General features: G+C 34.8%; 2 protein-coding genes and 1 non-coding gene across 3 annotated transcripts in view; 2 read left to right on the top strand and 1 right to left on the bottom strand.

Annotated features, from left to right (window-relative positions):
* Window positions 1-7,546, bottom strand: part of SATB1 (SATB homeobox 1) — a 1,007,816-nt gene extending 1,000,270 nt beyond the window's left edge. The window contains exon 1 of the mRNA XM_049766136.1: window positions 7,533-7,546. The gene's annotated coding sequence lies outside the window, so the exon portion shown is untranslated. The remainder of the gene's footprint in view (window positions 1-7,532) is intronic.
* Window positions 1-19,485, top strand: part of KCNH8 (potassium voltage-gated channel subfamily H member 8) — a 389,068-nt gene that overhangs the window by 135,139 nt on the left and 234,444 nt on the right. The gene's annotated exons all lie outside the window — the stretch shown is intronic.
* LOC125998313 (U6 spliceosomal RNA) lies at window positions 5,397-5,503 on the top strand. Its single transcript, XR_007491904.1, has one exon. It is a non-coding gene; the product is annotated as a U6 spliceosomal RNA (small nuclear RNA).

Genomic DNA, 19,485 nt, shown 5'->3' with positions numbered 1-19,485 from the left:
AAAGCTTACCTTTCCAATTAAATGGATTCCACGGGGGGGGGGGGGTAATATAAGAACAAAGACTTAAAGAAAGCATGGAAATTAAATAATTTTAGAAAAAAATACATGTGTTAGCAAATTAGAAAAAAAATTGAGCAACTTAGATAATAGAAATGTCTGTTCCAAAATCAGCAATTAAGGGGTGAATTGGGTTGGTTTCTTATGATGGCAGTGATATCCTCTTGATAGCATTTTGTGGTTTGCTGACAAACCTTGGTATTCCTTGTCTTCTAGAACCATTACCCTGATTTCCAACTTCATCTTTATATAGCATTTTCCATTGTAACTGTTTGTGTCCTAATTTGCCTATTGCCCTATTTTACCTCATTTGAACTTAATTACCTCCATAAAACTATATTGCCAAATAAAGTCACATTTTGTGGTGCAAGGAATTAGAATTACAAATTTTGTTGTTGTGAGGTGTAGTAGCCATGTAAACATATTTTTGCACATTAATTCTATCTTGATTTTAAAAATACACATATAGCTATCATACAATAGCCATAGTTAAGATACTTTCTTTGTTCCTTTTTAGAGATTATGATAGAAATGATAAACTTGATATATAGCTTCTTAACATTAAATATGTTTAGTCACTCACAGGGGCTCAAAATTACATAACTTTGCTGACATGTGATAATAGTCAAACTTATAGATGGTGGTTGCTAGATTATATTAAAGGAGAAATAGGAAATTGTTGCTCTATGTGTATAGAATTTCAGTTCTTCAAGATGAATGAACTGAAGTGATCTGCCATACATTAAAGTACCTTTAGTTTACAATGCATATTTTATGCTGCCTGAATTTCTAAGAAATCATCAGTCATTCCAAAAAGCAAAGGATCGATCTTTAATTTAATTTTCTGAACTTAAAACTGAACACAGTGTTTTGGGGGAAAGACTTTAATTTCCAATTAAATTTAAAAATAGAAGAAAAGAAAAGAACAACACCACCCAGTGTAGTAGGGAAGGCTGAGTTTCTTGTGTTCAAAACTTAAGTTTCATAAAACCTTGTTTTTGGAGTTGGATGTGGGATACTCAGCCTGCACACAGCTGACCCAGATTTTATTCCCAGTACCTTTTATGATCCCCCAAACCTACCAAGAGTGATCTCTGAGCACAGAGACAGGAATAAGTCATGGGCAGTGCTGGGGATTGAACCTGGGTCGGTCGCATGCAAGGAAAGTACTCCATTTGCTGCAGGCCTATAATGACTATTTTTTAAAGAAACTTGATTGAAACACAGGTCCCCAAAGGTAATTTATAGATGATTGTCCTAACAATTCTCTCTCTTCCTTACCTTGTGATGCTCTTCATATTTCTTTATCTAATTTTTGCTTATCATGATACAGTGTCTAGAATTATCTGTACTGTTTATATTACTTTTTCTTTTGTTGTGTTTATTTATTTATTTTTGGTTTTTGGAAAATACCCAGTGGTACTCAGGGGTTATTCCTGGCTTTGCACTCAGAAATTGCTTCCAACAAGCTCAGCTCCGGGAACCATATGGGATGCCAGGAATAGAACCCAGGCCAGTCCCAGGTCTGCCACATGCAAGGCAAACGCCCTATCACTGTGCTATCTCTCCACTTTTTTTCTTTTTAAAATTCAGTTAAAGCTTTAATTTTCTCTGACACAAAAGCATTTTACTGTTATCCCCTACTCCCCAAAAATACCTTCTAAGATATCTTTATACTCAGCTGCTAGATTAATATATTCAAATGCAAATCAGAAGCTGAAAAATAAAAACTTTCAGGAAATAAATAGTGATGAAAGGTATAGGAGGAAAGCTTAGGAGCTTAAGTGGTTTCTGTTAGTAGGAATGACAAAAGGAGTGATTGGGAAATAGTATGAAGAAGATGAGAAAGGTTGGTCCTATCTTACCCATGTCCTTTAAAATTTCTTAAGGTAGATTTGAAGTGATAGCTGACTATTTTGTCTCAATAAACACTAAAAATAATATATAATACTAAAATATATTCATAATATACATGTGGTATGAATGCCACTTATTGGACAACACTGTCTTCTCTCTAGTGTATGCATTCAATCTGTCTGAATTTTCATATTGAGTCTATTAAGACAGCTCATGACAAGTAATGAAAGGGAAACAGTTTCCCTCATGACCTTGGTGTTTTGACAATGTGCTCTATGTGGCAGATAATTAAGAAATGTTGCTTTTCTTCTAACACTCCAATTGTTATGAAAAATATCCTTAGTGAGTTCTGTTATAGTCTCTTAATACTACTTCTGCAGAAGACTTAAAAAATATTTGATCATGGCTTCCAGGTATTTTAGAATTAGAGGAAAAAGACAAAGCTGTAAGATTTTAAGACTGTCTAGTTATTTGCAAGTTTTACAGTTTAAATATGAAGCAATTCGACTTTCACATTTGACTGCTAAGAAATGGACTTGTAATTTTGTATGTAATTTGGGTTCATTTAGAACCCAAATTTTAAAACAAGGGTTATTATGTCCTCTCATATAATGGTCAAGAAAATGTTTCTCCAATATAAAGTGTGATGTTTAAATAGTGTTTCTTTAGATCTAGGCTTTCCAGGATAGTACTATAGTCTATATTTTCACAATATCTGGTGAGCCAGACAAAAATATATTTCAGCAAGAGCTAGTCAATACCAATTTGAGATTAGTGTAAGTAACAAAAACGTCCTACAAACAAGTTAAAACTTGAAGAAAGAAAAGATTATTCTAAGGAAAAACTAAATGGTTTTACTATAATCCTTCCATGGATTTAGTCTAGAATCCAGGTCAGAAGAAAAGCAATATCAGGACAAGTGTACTGTTTATAAAGATTCTGGTGTTGAAGATTTCAAAACCAAAGCATGATGTGTGTTAGTGTCACAAGTTATAGTACCTTTGGCTATAATTATGCATCAAGGTTTGCCTGGGGAACAATATTGCACATAATCTTGCATTTCTGGAAGCCAAGAGAATGTGGGGACATTTTCTGTGAATTTTAAGAGTCTGTAAGGAGTTCAAATAGGGACCCATTTTCCAGAGGAATTAAGAAAGTGAAGTCTTTGAAAACCATTTTCTATGAAAGGGTTGTTCAGTTCTTACTTACAGGCTAGGAAGGTCAAGAAAATACAACACATCATTTCTTTTGTTTTATTTGTGAATAGCTGTACTTGAACTTGATAGCTTGAGACAGCATCTGTTGGTTATTAATATCTGGGTCAGTAGTCAGTGGGCATGACAAAGTCACTTGTCCCCTGTGGTCTTAGCAAGGTTAGTGTTTAAGAGTTTCTGAAATGGGAGAAACTTTTCCTTCATGTGATTTTCAGATGCCTTCTCCTGTTGATCTGGCATCCTTAAAGTCCAGGAACAAGTAGGGAAAATCAACTGAAGTAGTGGTAGTGAAAAACTAAGCTAGTCTGGTGTTTATAAACCAGTCAGCAGCTACATAGTCTTTTATGACTTAGTTTAGGAGCAATACAGTTACTTTGCATTACTTCTTCCTTGTCTGGTATTATGGTTGTAGTGGACACAGATAAGTCTATGCAGATTTATGGGAAGGGTACCTAGTCCCAGAGCTCGTGAGGAAGCATGCCCCAAAATCAGTATCCATCTTTATAAATAGCACATAGAGTTGTATAAACAAGTTTGTTGAATTTATGATTGATGAGTATTTGTATGTTGATAAATAACAAGAGGATATTTAGTTTTGATACTTACAAAATTTGCAGTTCTGATAATGTATAAAAGACCAAAAAATAGATGCTACCACATAAAAGTTCTCATAATGTATAAAGGGCCATTAAATTCAATGCTGCTATGTCTAAGTATATTAGACAGCTCTGTGCCAGACAACTCTGTGCCAGAATTTGTTGCTCTCCTCACTTATCCACTTTGTTCTATAATTTGTGACTTGTATAACTTGTATAACTCAAAATACAATGAATATTATGATGTTTTTATGATTTTATGGGTTTTTGATATGTTTTTCAGTGTGTGTGTGTGTGTGTGTGTGTTTTGGGTCACACCTGGCAGTGCTCAGGGGTTATTCCTGGCTCCAGGCTCAGAAATTGCTCCTGGCAGGCACGGGAAACCATATGGGACACCGAGATTTGAACCGATGACCTCCTGCATGAAAGGCAAACACCTTAACTCCATGCTACCTCTCCAGCCCCATGTTTTTCAGTCTTTATAGAAGAATTTAATTCTATATTCTCCTGTGCATTTGATATTTATGATAGGGAGCTCATAAATGCACTCAGAAAGAACATTCACCAAAGGCAGTATGCACAGTGAATCTATGTTTTCATTTGTGAGTATCCAAATTCTGTAGTTATAAATGGAGGTTAACTTCCCTAGCTACATAATCTATCTGAATAAGCCCACAAACAGTAAGAAAAAAACCTATTTATTTTTTTCTCCCATTGATTCAGGTTGTATTGTTCATTCTGTGAGCATGAGTTTTATGTCAGTCCATTATTGAAGTGTTCCATGTTCACCCATGCACTCCATCTAGCCAGGATAGTAAGAAAAAAGTGAGACCAGACATAGAGATCGGGTTTGGGTGCCTCATCAGTGATTGATTGGTTAGCTCTGTTTACCCTTTTCAGCCTGAGTGGTCATTCTCACTATCTGTCTAGAATCGATGTACCTTTTTTTCTCAATGCCAATTCATTTAATATACCGTATTTTCCAGCGTATAAGATGATTTTTGAAACAAAAAAAAGTCAACTGAAAATCGGGGGTCGTCTTATACGCTGAGTATAACCCGAAAAATGTTTCAATATGCCACTAAATGAAAATTGTCTGAATATTGCCACAAAACGAATTTTCCAACTCGATCCTGCACCAATCACTGCCAGGCTGCTCGGACCGCCTCTAACTCAGCCAATCTAAGCAGGTTTTTTATGCATGCAAATTATACAGTGTTCTGTACCCGAATCTACACTGTAAAAAGCCAGCTCAGGTTGGCCAGAGTCAGAGAGAAAGTCTATTACAGTATAACCTTTGGACCTTTGCTTGTTGTGATTGGCTCACTGTGGAAGATATAGTTGCAGCACAGGAACATTCTGTCTTATACAGCAAATATAGGCCTAAACCTATGTTTTAACTGTAAAATTAGGGGGTTGTCTTATACACCGGAAAATATGACTCTATAAAACAGTTTTTACTGAGTGTACACTATAGATTAACTAGTCCTATACTCTGCTTTCTGCTAGTATTATGCCTTAATTTAGTTCTCTTATCAACCCTTAAGAGTCAGATCTTATTAATTCCCCTTTCACAGTCAAATAAATTTATTTACAGAGCATTTCAGTGGAAAAAGCTAGGATCTTGACAGTCTGACTCATTGACTCCTGGTCCCTCAAAAAACAAGTTCATGTGCTTGCTTCAGCAGCACATATACTAAAATTGGAAGGATACAGAGAAGATTAGCATGGCCCCTGCGCAAAGATGAAACGCAAATTCGTGAAGCGTTCCATATTTTTGATTAAAATAAAAATTATAAAAAAAGACTAAGTTCATGTGTGGGCATAGCTAATATCAGCTTCTTACCTAGGAAGTCTTTTTTCTTCCCTCACCTTCTCTGTATCTCTCTTATTCAGTGATGAGAAGTGATACTATTGAAGTTGGGAGGATCAATACTCACCAGTTTTCTTATCAGCCCTTAGTGTGCTTAGGTTAAGCAAAAGCTCTGAATACTTATGTTATAATTGTTAGAAAAAAATTTTAGAGTTGGTGTGGAATCTTAGCTCTACAACAAACATTTTTTTATGTGTCTTTTGGCCATTTGTATTTCTTCTTTGTCAAACAAACATTTTTTCATGTGTCTTTGGCCATTTGTATTTCTTCTTTGTCAAAGTGTCTGTTCATTTCTTCTCCCCATTTTTTGACAATTTAAAACCTGAAAATTACTTAACATTATGAAAGCACCAGGACTAGAAATTCTCTTCTGTTTAGCTAGATGTTTGTAGTCAAAGGCCTGCATATCTTGCTCTGAAGAATTAATAGACTGCATGATGTTTCATTTTGACAGGAGCTAAATATTAGAAAAGTTTTCCTAACTCTGAGTAATTTATGTGTTGGACTTCTTGGTTGGAATGAATGGCCAAGGCCAAGTTTCCTAGTCTTCCTAATCAAACTCAGGTTTGTAGCCAAATGTTTTAAGTATCTTACTAAAAAATTTAGTAAGATGTCAGAAAAATAGTACAGCAGGTAAGCAGTGCTTGCCTTGCATATGATTGACCCAAGTTTGATCCGCAGCACCCCATATGGTCCCCTGAGAACTGCCGAAATAATTTCTGATTCTATATACAGGAGTAATTTTGAGCATTATTGGGTGTATTCACACACACACACACACACACACACACAAAAAAAAAAAAAAAAAAACCTACCCGAGTTCATTACTATTTTCTAAAAATGTTTTAATTAGACATTGTAAAAATGTTTAAATCAGGGAAATCAATCACATGATGATTACTTCATTTTTACAAACTGCTAAATCTTATTTCATTTTTACAAAAATTATTTTTAGTGCTTGTGAGGTAGGTAATACATATGAGCAATAAGAGTGGCTCAGGCAAGTGTTACTCAGAATGCAATTTGGAGACTGGTCACAGCTTCATGTACATGTGTAAGATATATAAATTATTGGCCTTGCCTAGACCTATTGAGTCAAATCTGGAGGTGTCCCAGATGGCTGTCTGTATTTCTATAAGCCCTCCAGGAGATTCTGCAGGATATTGAATTTTAGGAAACCCTGTCTTAATTTGTGATGTGACCAGTAAAACCGAAAGATTGAATAAATTTATATTTGATTCCAGAGGTTTTTGAACTGAAATGGACAGAATTTATTTGAGGAGGAAGGAATGAGAAAGAAAGATATGTCAAGACTGACACTCAGTTTTGCATCTACAATAAAAATCATTTTAAACCATTTTATACTTTATACATTGTGGTGTATGTTTTGAGAGAAGATGAGAGCAACACTTATGCATACATTGTTTCTTGTAGTTCTGTTTTTATCTTTAAAATATGGAATTAAAGAATATGATTTGCAAAGTTATTGATAGTTGACTTTTAGTAATACAAAATTTCAATACCACAATCACCAGTATTCACTTATCTCCACTAGTGTTCTTATGCGCTATCCTGCCTCCACCCCCACTCCTATCACCTCTTTTTCCTCCCACTACAGCTTTGTGCCCACTTTCTTTTTTCTACCTTAGCAGACACATTAAAAAGTTCATTGGTTTAACATTGTCTATCTACAACTCAAGTATGCATAAATTTGTAAATAGCCATGCTTTAAATAAAAATAATTTGGGAGGGGCACGCCCTGTGACGCTCGGGGTTACTCCTGGCTGTGACCTCGGGAATCGCTCCTGGCTTGGGGGACCATATGGGACATGGGGAATAGAACAGTCTGTCCTAAGTCAGCCACATGCAAGGTAACACCCCCTCTACCGCTGTGCCACCACTCTAACCCCTAAATAAAATAATTTTTCAATAAAATACCAAAAAAAAAAAAAAAGAAAGTACTTTTTGGAGACTAGAGAGAGCACAGTGAGAAGGATGTTTGCCTTGCACATGTCCAACCTGAGTTTAATCTCTAGCATGTCATAAAGTCTATTGCCCGTACTAGTGACTGCAGGCAAAACCTGAACACTGCCTGGTGTGATCTAAACTATCCAGCCTCCAAATGAAATGAAATAAAATAAAATGTATTAATTTTGTCCAAAAGAATCCTACCAGGGATTAAATTAATTTATATGTTGGTCTGAAAGAAAATTGACCATTTGATACAATTTTCATGCTATTTAAAGAAATTGACACTTCTTTTAATCTCTTTTTATTCACTTTTCTTGACAACATATATTAGTTGGTTTTGCTGACAGAAAAACTTTTTTTTCTACATTATTTTGATTTAGCAACCATATTGAACTCATTATTACTTCTAATAGATTTTTCAGCATTATTAAAGCACCACTTACAAATTCTGACTTTTTTCTTTTTTGTTTCTGAGTTACAGTTGTCAAATATATTTATTCCAAAGTGCTAACTATAAATTTTACTATAACAGTAAACAGTAGTGAACACTAATGCTATGATCTTCTAGGGAGTTAATTTTATGCTTGACATGAATTTAAGAATTCCATAAGTTAAATTATTACTCCTTTATGTTATAACTTAATGTTAAAATTAATAAAAAAAATGTAAAATCAGAAAAAAAAAGTTCAGTGGTTTCAGCTTAGATCCCATGTTTTCAGTGCAGTTGAGGTTGTGCTTTGATGTATAGCTAGACAATACTCTGCATCACTGATATAATGAAAACCCTGTTACCTGTTCCCCCATCACTTCCCTTTCTTATCTTCCCTTACCCCTTGATTCTTTTCCTTCTCTGTTCTTCTTATGCTCTGGGGTCAAAGGTGTTCTAGGCATTCCCCCTTTACTGCATTATATTTTTAGTCCAGTTATTCTATATAAATTGTGGTTTGGTTTTTAGTACTTGCAAGTGCACAGAATGCTAATGATAAGACCAAGAAGCCTCGTTATGAACGTGACAGCATGTAAAAAGAACATAACTTGGAATATCTCTACTTTAAACAAAGGACTGATTGCATCTATGATAAAGAGAAGAGTTTTTCTTGATGTTATTATTTCCTCAGAGTTCTTCAGCTTTTGAAACATCATGTTCCACCATTTAAAAAATGAGAGAAAGCCTCTTTCAGAAATACAGTAGGAGTGAAAGAGCAAAAGAAATCTTAACAATTCCACTAAGAAAGGATACTGTTAAAGGAAAATATTAAAGTCACAATGTGTTTTGAGAGTAGAAAAAGATTTCCTTCTACTTAAGGTTGTTTCACTTTGTTTAATTTCTAGAATGATATAAAAACTACCTGTTGTGCATAAGAGATTGCATAGCTATTTTTCCCTTTTCGGCTTCTGCTTTAGCCCAATTTTGTACACCCTGATCAGTCGCCAACTTACTCATTTTGCTTTTATATTTGCATGTAAATTGTTGTGTGATGCGGCACAGAACATTTCCACTGAGTAATTTCCAAGTAGATTCTATTCATTGAATAGAAATCATTGAATAGGAAGAAAAGCTTATCAGTGACCCATCTAAGTTATTAATGTTAAGCCTATCTTGGTGAAGGAAGTTAAGTATATTCTCATAATCAAAGGGAAGAAAATGATTCTTTTTTATTTAGAAAATTAAGGTTTTTTTAGATTATCTTTTAGAATATACTACTCTGGGGGCTGGAGAGATAGCATGGAGGTAAGAAATTTGCCTTGCATGCAGAAGGACAGTGGTTTGAATCCCAGCATCCCATATGGTCCCCCGAACCTGCCAGGAGCGATTTCTGAGCATAGAGCCAGGAGTAACCCCTGAGCACTGCCGTGTGTGACCCAAAAACCAAAAGCCAAAAAAAAGAGAACATACTACTCTGATATTCATTTTGTCTAAAGATAGAATATCTGGAACCTGAACTAGTTTACAAAGTTTTTTTGGTGTTGGGAGGTTGTATGAAGACAAGTTCAGGATTGGACTTCTAAGTCCAGGATATCCAGAGACCTCTTTCTTTGATACTTGACTAACCAGGAATGGCAGGACATTTTAAATGTCCAAGGACATACAACTCCTTACTTGCTGTGGGCCTTGGACCAACAGACCACCTTAGCAATAGTCTAAGATACACATAGCAGTGCAGGTTCTGGTTAAGTGGAGTCATCTGGTGTTTAAACTTGAATTTGAGTTTCAACACACACCAGGTATGAGTACTAAACCATTTACCTGAACCCTTAGTGGGTTTTCTTTAGATACTTTGGTAGATAGAATCTGATCAGAACTCTCAAAGAATGAAGAACGAACTATGAGTGTGCAGAAATCTGCAAGAGAATACAATTAGTTGCCTTTTAATTTAATTTTGGGCCAGACAAATAACTTGTCCATCATTTTATCTCTCTGACCCAATAAGTATTCTTCAACAGTAATAGCAGAGAATGGATTGTAGACTCTGTCTGGCACTATGTTTATTTATTTAAAAATAATTTATTGAACAAATACAAATCTTATTCATGCATATATGTTTATTTCTTTTCTTGTCCTTCTATTTTATTTATTTATTTAGTTTTGGAACCACACCTTGCTTAAGGCTATCTCCTGGCTCTACCATAAGGAATCATAACTGGTAGAGCTTTTGGGAACAGATGAATTGCCAGTGATTAAATGAATTAGCATCAACCTACTGCAGGGCAATAGATCTATCTGATATTCCATCTCTTGGACCCCTCTTTTAAAGTCTTATAGTAATATAGTTGAACGATGAGAAACTATAGGAACTAAGAAGCTAAAAGTATGCATTCTTTAGACATTCTAAGAAAAATATATAGTTAAAGTAGATGCAGGTAAGGTACTGTCCTTCCATGAAGTCGAAATGGATTCAATTTCCAGCACCATCTATGATCCCTCATGCTCCCTAAGTGCATGGCCAGGAGTTTTGCTTTTACAAAATACTGCTTACATGTAACAGTTTTGGTATTACTAATACCTCATTGTGATAGGTATAGGCATGCTTACCTGGGCACTGGAATTTGGCTTCAAGTTTTGGTAAGATTTCAGTTGTACTTTAGGAGAGAGGCAGCAAGTTGAGGAAGCATCTAACTTCTGTCTCACATGCCTGCCAAGCTGTGACTCAAGACAATCTGGCACAATGTTCCTGAGTCTTTGCTCAAAATAATGTTTGCACAATGTAAGACATTCTCAGTATGTTTGTTGTCTGCATGCTATTGGAAAGTGCTAAATTGACACCTAAAACTGCAATCTTCTATTAAACACAGGAAAATTATTTGGAGATACTTAACCGTTTATTTACAGTGACAGTTTTTGCATTTCTAAGTTCTATATTATGATTTCTGCTTTCTCCCATAAAATATATTTTATCATTTTCTTACGATTTAGGCAACACTTCAAATACAAATTCTAAATTTTAATCTAATGACATTGAAAGGACCAGATCAGTACTGAATTTGCTACTTGCTCTGGCTTATTTTTATCAATAACCTAAATTAGCATTAACTTTTTCTCTCATGGAAAAGATATCAAAACCAATTATTCATCAATCATGAAATTTAGTAGGTTTTTTTGTGGGGTGGTGCACACTGGCAGGTTTCAGGTCTTACTTGTGGCTCTGTGCATAGGGATCATTTCTGCTAGGTTTGGGTACCATATGGGATACCAGAGATGGAACCTGTATTAGTCTCATACCCATTATTCTATTTCTCAGGCCTTTAAAACTATGATATTTGGGGCAATTTTTCTATATTTTGGAGAAATGAACTATGTTTGAGCAGAGAACCCATTAAACAGAGTCATATGATTTGAGAATTCTAATCACAACAAATGGCCTTTCAATCTTGGATAATTTACTTAATTACTCTGAGCTCAGAAATTTTATTCCACAGAGTTGTCGCTCATCTTGAGGCTTTCTAAGTCTGATAATATGAAATGACTGTGTATGTTTTAAGTTATTATATAAGATGTTTAAGGAAGGGCCGGGCGGTGGCGCTGGAGGTAAGGTGCCTGCCTTGCCTGCGCTAGCCTAGGACGGACCGCGGTTCGATCCCCCGGCATCCCATATGGTCCCCCAAGAAGCCAGGAGCAACTTCTGAGCGCATAGCCAGGAGTAACCCCTGAGCCTCACAGGGTGTGGCCCAAAAAACAAAAAAAAAAAAAAAAAAAAAAAAAAGATGTTTAAGGAAATGGTGACTGATTTCCAGAATTAAGTTTCCTTAACTAAAAAGAAAAGAGGTATCACTAGTCACTATGAAGATCTGGAAGGAGAAGTATACAAATCATTTATGAGAGTACTTAGTAAATAAAGAGAGAATCTAGGATTTGGTCACATGTAATACTATCTAAAACCTGTATTTTTTTTTACTTTATCTCATGAGTTTCTTTTTCTAATGGTATTATTTTAGACTTAGCATTTTTTACTTTATCTCTTTAGTTTCTTTTTCCTAAGGTATTATTTTAGTAGTTAGCATTTGTTATAAGTTTGTCTAATTATCTTGTTTCTTAAAAATGGTCAATTCTGACAATACTAGGCCTAAACTTCAGGGGCTTAGCAGGTTGAATTAGTTATCAAGGATAAAATTCGGGGTCTGAAAAAAAAGTCTAAAAATTAAAAATTTAAAAAATTCAGGGTCTGTATGTTGTGTGTGCTCTACTAATTAAGCAGTTATAACCCCTATCCTATTTTCATTATCTTTAAATTTTTTATGTACATATTGTGATTTGCAAAGTTATTTATATTGGGTTTTAGACATATAATTTTTTTTTTTTTTGGTTTTTGGGTCACACCCGGCTTACTCCTGGCTGTCTGCTCAGAAATAGCTCCTGGCAGGCACGGGGAACCATATGGGACACCGGGATTCGAACCAACCACCTTTGGTTCTGGATCGGCTGCTTGCAAGGCAAACGCCGCTGTGCTATCTCTCCGGGCCCAGACATACAATTTTTTAAGACCAGTCCCACCACTGGTGTCAACCTTCCTCCACCTATATTCCCAGAATTCATCCCATGCCATCACCACCTATAGCAGCCTGCCATTGTAACTGGCACCTTTTTAAGTTTAGTTGTTAAAGTTTGGGTATCATGATTTAATTGTTGTTGACTCTGGCTTTTTTAAGCAAAAGTAATAATTTATACAAATATTTTCACTTATAGAGCCAAAGATATTAATAAAAAAACAGGCTTTGAAAATGGTAGGAAGAAGTAGCAAACATAACTGGAAAGATTTTTGGTCATTCTTTATTTTCAATTCTTTGTGTTTTGGGGAACATACTTTGTTGTGTCCAGGGCTTACTAATGGCTCATCATTCAAAAATCACTCCTGGCTGGGCTCAGGGATCACTTGGGGTTTTAGGGATCAAACCTGGGTCTGCTGCTTGCTAGGCAAGTGTCCTACCCACTGTACTATCCCTTTCTTGGCTTTCTTATTTAATAATTCTACTTCTAAATGTTTCATTTTGGAGATCTCTATTCAAGATTACAGTTATCCAATGAGAAAAACTGGGTAAGTGGGAACAAGTTAAAGGACCATTAAAGTAAATGGTTTTGCCAAGACTGCATATAGAGACTTTAGTTCTTAGTAAAATAAAAGAGTGCCATGGCAAGAAGAAAGAATATTGATACTATTCTGTCTAAAATATGAAATGTCTACTATGATTAATTGTGGCAATCATGAGAACATGGCTCTCATATCTCTGATTATAGGAGAATAATTGGTTAATGGCCTCAGCTGCTTTGTTTTGAACAAATCACAATGTTGGCACCAAAGCCAAATTATTGATGGGTTCTTCTAGCCAATGGCAATTCTGTTTCTGGGAGATGCAGGATTGCTCTGATGGCTAATTTAACTAGAAAAACCCCTGGTGTTCTGGATGAACTTTCCCTGGAATTGCACTGCAGTCTTACACACTGTTTTCCAGTTTTTCTTTAGCCTCTTTGCTTAATCTCAGATTTGTATCAAGATCTCATCCTTTGATTCTCAGAAGATAAAATAGCACAAGTAGCTCATTAATATTCAGGAACAGTTTTAAATGGCACATTCATGAATGATGCTATGCAATAGTTTATACCTTTACATAGAGCTTATACCCTTAGCAATGCCATTCAATAGTCTATACCTTTTTTCTTTTCATGGTTTATTGCTCTTAAATCTTTCTTCTAATAAACAAACTTTGAATTATTATAATATATTGTTCTACATAATTGAATGTAAGGTTTACAGGACAAAGGACAGAGATTGTTTCTATATATTAATATATTCAAATATTATTAATTATTGAATTATTTGTCATAGTATAAATCAAATATACATATTTGAATGCTTTTATATTCAATTTCTTGTACTAATATCCTAATCATATCTTTTGTTCCTAAGTTTTTAATTAAGGGTGCTAAATTTACATTGACATTATTGACACAATTTTTCTTGTTGCTCTTCAAAGACCATAGATATTTCCAACTAAAGCTTGTACAAGAAAACAGGGTTAACTCTTCATCTTTGAATTTTCTCTTCAAGTTCTTTTTAAATGAACTGCTACACATTTGGAACAATCTTAAATTGCTTCTCTTAAAATCAAATGTCAAGGAGGTTTGTTTCAGTCCTTTGTTCTTCAAAAGAAGTAGTTTACAAATAGCAATAATGAAGTCAAGTCTATTGAAGTAGACATTTTTTCCTGTTCACTAATAATTGTCTGTCACATCTTACCTTCTTTAACCCAGAGAAAGGGGGAGGTGGGATTTGATCACAGAAATTGACTGGGGTTCAGTTCTCTATATTATTTCAGTCTTAGAGAACAGAGTACAGATGACTTTGCTTTGCTTCCTATCTAGAGACACTATGGGATAGGCACTGTCATTTTATAAGCTTCCGAGAAAGAAAAAAAAGGACATATGAGAAAGGGATCTTGTAGAGACTTATTAATGTGCTCGAAAATGTTGTTGTATAACTTTAACTGGGAAATTGTCATTGCACTTAGATACTAAAACTATGAAGCATATACTCTCTGTCTCAACTGGAAGACTGAGAGCAACATTCTTTGTGACTTTTGCATCTTATTACATTATTAAATGCTCAGATTTAACAGTATAGCCAGGTATATCTCAGTGAAGAATATGTTCTAATCTGAAGCAAACAAAGCTGAATTTTGTTTCAAATAGAATATATATTCTTATCCTTGGATTTAGAATGAAATATTTTTATTACCAAGGTACATTAGAATCACATGCATGAGAAACTATTACTAATAGTAATGTAAACCACAAAATCTCAATGAAATTTAAAAATAAATTAAATATTTAAAAATAAAATAACAATTATGTACTATTATGTCCTGTACTATGGTTAGAAAGGAAAAGAAGTGAAACTTAACTCTCAGGACATTTTTCATAGAATAGAATTTTTTTCAAATTATTAGAGTACAACAAAATTCAAGTTATGTTTAAATTCAGTCTTTGACACTTATTATCGATGTAATCCTGAAAAAATATTGTACACCTGAATTTCCATATTTATAAAATATAACTCAGCTTAGTAAAATGTTGGCCAGTTTGACAGATGAGAAAAAAGACATATAAAGACATATAAAGACATATAAGACATATAAAGACATATAAAACTTGTTAAGTTTCTAGTACTAAGTAGAAACTTATTTTTTTGCTTTTAAGTATTTTATTGCAATTTTTAATAATAATAATTTTTATTGTGACCCAAGAGTGAATAATAAATATTTCACAGTAGTATTTATGGTACATAGTGACAATGAATCAGGGCCATTCCCACCACCAGGATTGTACTTTCTCCACCCTATTTCCCAGCATGTGTCCCATATCTCCCTTTTTTCCCCCTGGAATGCTAGTAAAGTCATAAAAAGAACACCAGTGCAACTTTCCGATCACCTATGTCCCCATTTTCTCCCTCCACACTCCCTGCCTATATTTGAGACAGGTTTTCTAACATCCCTCACTCACTGACATTGTTATGATAGTTCTCAGCGTAGTTATTTCTCTAACTGCATTCACTAATCTTTGTGATGAGCTTCATATCTTGAGCCAGTCATAACAACTATTACTAAGTCTTTGTTAGGTGAATTTTATCGTGAGGAATTCTTTATCCCTATTCTTTATTGATCTGCCCTCCATTACTCTGGCTCCTTCTCTAATTATGTTGCATAATTATGTTGTTGAATTTATGTTTTTCCATATGTGAGAAATCCTTTTAATTGTAGTAAAAATGATCTTTGTTTATCACCAGAAGTAATTAGATTTTTTAAAACAACTCATAGTTCTGCTTGTCAATAAACCAGTAAATTACTTATTTGGGTAAGAATTGTGTGAAGTACATCATGTGGATGTTTTTGGGTTCCCAAGTATCTTTATTCCTAGTAGAAATTTTTCAGAGTACTTATACATTTATCTGAGAGTGGACTGAAATAGATTCATTTAAGAAGAAAGGAAACATGGTGAAAAAGAAAAGGAAAAAAGTTGGCACATTTAGTTCAGTTAAGTATTGCTTTAATTCCTTTCTGTTTTTCATTCTTTTCTTTCCCAATTTGCATAAAACATTTTCCAATGTTTAAATTGGAATATCTGTTAAAATTTAAACCAAGAGTAATATTTAATATCCAGAATGATCACTTCTTCATTCTCTTTATTCAATCTTGAAATGCTTATGTCTTATTCCCTATTTCCAGAATTGTCAAAAATCCTAGAATATTCTTTGATGGCTATTCTAGGAAAACTGAAAACAAAGACTTCAAGGCAGAAAAGAAAAAATCCTTAATCAACCACTGTTGACTATGTTTTCCTCTAGTCTTTCTTTTCTCCACATAGAAAATAATTAATAACATTGTTTTATGAGCTCCTGATTTTTCATTGAAACGAAGTGTCTCCAGCCACTGTCCAGGGAGGTTTCCAACTGTTCAGTTACTTTTTCACCAAACTACTCTCCATTCTAGAGCTGCCTATGATACGTAGATCCTGGTGCCCTTGCCTTTTCTTAAGTGGTATTTTTGGAACATTTGTTCGAGGGATGTCAATAAAACGTAAAATTCATATATACTGACCAAAGGCTTAAAACTTGTATGGGACTGCACTGTAGAGGGATGTTTTTCCCAAGCGACTGTTTCCTTATAGCATAAGGAGCAGAAACTCTGGAAGCTGCAGCTATAGAAATTTGTCTTTCATTCAAAACAGCTCTGGGAACTCCAGTAGAGAGCTCTCCCTTTGATATCTAACTAAGACTTTAGCTTGGTGTTTCTCAATGATTTTTCTATCATGATCTCCTTCTGACATGGTTTCTTTTCTGTGAGCCCCTTATTCTCATGCCTTGGAATATCCTGGAGAGGCATAGTACCCCTGGCTGAGGAATACTTTAGCTTACATTCTCCATCCACTACTGCTTTTCTTTCTAGAGCCTTGGAAATAGACTTTCTATATTGTTGAGGAAACAATATGTTCATGTTTTCAGAAAATGCAAAAGGCTATTGGGTCTTTTTAACCAGGACTCTATATTTTTGCTGAGTATTGAAAGCTTGTAAAAAGAAGAGAGGCAGGAAGAATACTTCTGAAGAGTAGGTGAGAGATGATTAAGGCCAGAGCAAGGCAGTAGCAAATGAGATAATGAGAAGATCTAAGTGCTCTATGATGAACTCACTTGGCTCACTATTGCTATCTTATTCTTTCTGCTATGGACTTAAATGTCCCATTATACAACTATCATTATCAGTAACTTTGTCTACTCATCTACCCTGTAGCCGTCTGCCACCCAACCATGCTACATATTCCTTGAACTAATTTCTTTATATAATCAAAACCATGATCACATAATTAAATAGCTATGAAACAAAGATTATAGGAAACTAGACTCCTATTTATTATGAAATACAGGGTGCATCAGGAACTATTCAGGCCACAGGATGCCGACATAACACTCAAACTCAAGTATTAGATCCATGCTTATGCAGTGAAAAATCTACTCAAAGTCATAGTTGAGTAACAGGTAATATGAGAAACGTGAGGACATAAAAAGAGTTCATATTCTGTTTTGGATTCTTATTTCATTGAGGAAACATCATAAAGAAGAAAATAAGAAAGTTGTTAAATGGCAAGGAGCTCACAACTCAGTTTTGTCTTTTTGTGTATTTTCCCCAACATTGAATTTCTTTCCCCAACATTGAATTTTAGGGATTTGGTTTCACACTTCTATATGTGTATAAAATCTTTTGCACCCACCATCAAAATTCTAGTGCATTCTACCTAACAAAAGACCTTTGTACTGTTTTCTATTACCCTCCTTTCATCTTTCTCACTATTATACACTACAGTTTTTGCCAATAACTCAACTCTGTCTGTAATTTCTAGGACTAGTTTATTAAACCACAAATTCATACTGGAAGATTTATGGGCTGTTCTTACTTTTAAATATGATCTTTGGGGATACATGAAAATCATACAAATATTTTTATAATTGTATGTATCATAAAATAAAATTCTTCTTTTTACCTTTTTTCTCCTAAAGGAAGAAAAAGAATGCACAAAATGGTGATATGGGACATTCCACCAGACTTTAGCTCTCTATTTATGTGATTCCTAAAATACATTTTACCATATAAAGTACATAAACCATGTTTCTTTCAATGAATTGTACTTATCTGTGGAAATTAAAGGTGTTATTAACTTAAACCCTGGCAGTCTCATCTGTTTCAGCACTACAACCCACATTGTAATTACTATTGCTATATACAGAAAGAGTTAAAATGGATGTCTTTTTTACCCTCTTATCCTGCTTTTAAGAATCCTTCACATCCTTTTATTTGAGGTTAAAGTATTTGTTGCCCTCTCCTTAACCCTAAAAGAGATTTCTTGTGCCATGTATAAATTGCTGTTGACTGAAACAAGTGGTGAGATGATCATTGTGCACATGGTAAAAAAAGAAAGAAATATATCTGGAGGATCTATTTGAATAATGTTGAATTACTTTGAATTATCATGATCATACAAGATTGAAAGTTTTGTCAGGAAACCAGGGCAAAGGGTCTGATAGAAAGATTTCAGAAAGCAGAAAAAAAGAAGTATATGTAAACAGATTAAATGCAAAGTTTACTTTATACCTCATTTTTAGGTTTTCTTAGCATCTTTCCTCCATTTCTGGGAGAAGCAAGATATTCTTTCCTTTTTACTGTGGAGATACCCAGTGCCACATTTGTAAGGCAATAAAGTGAACAAATCCAGATGCATGAAGTAAAGGAGGGAGTGAGAAAGGAAGGGGGAAGGAAAATGGGAAGGAAGGAAGGAAGGAAAGAAGGAAGGAAGGAAGGAAGGAAGGAAGGAAGGAAGGAAGGAAGGAAGGAAGGAAGGAAGGAAGGAAGGAAGGAAGGAAGGAAGGAAAAAAGGAAGGAAGCAAGGAAGGAAGGAAGGAAGGAAGGAAGGAAGGAAGGAAGGAAGGAAGGAAGGAAGGAAGGAAGGAAGGAAGGAAGGAAGGGAGGGAGGGAGGGAGGGAGGGAGGGAGGCACTTTAGAGTGAAGGAAGAAAGAAAAGAGTGAAGGAGGTAAGTAGGAGAGGAAGTAGGCACTTTAGAGCGAAGGAAGAAAGAAAAGCGAGGGAGGTAAGGAATGAAGGAAGGTAAGAGGAAAGGAAATAAGGAGGGAGAGGGAGGGAAGAAAAGAAGGAAGAAAGGAAGATAAGTGGCAAGGTTGGAAGGAGCAAGGAAACATGTATGTTCTTTATACTATTATAAAGGCAATGGGGATATAGATACCAGCTAGTTGAATATAAATTATTACAAGATTTGAAGTTAAAGGTACATACAGAGATGCTTTGTTGAATTTATAAAATGTCAAGTCATATTTTATTGAAACTTGAAAACCAAATCTCAGTGTGATCTTTCAGCTATAC

Source organism: Suncus etruscus, chromosome 20, assembly GCF_024139225.1.
Source record: "Suncus etruscus isolate mSunEtr1 chromosome 20, mSunEtr1.pri.cur, whole genome shotgun sequence".
Lineage (NCBI taxonomy): Eukaryota > Metazoa > Chordata > Mammalia > Eulipotyphla > Soricidae > Suncus > Suncus etruscus.
Note: the sequence above shows the minus strand (reverse complement) of the source record. Positions and strands in the feature narration are given on the sequence as shown.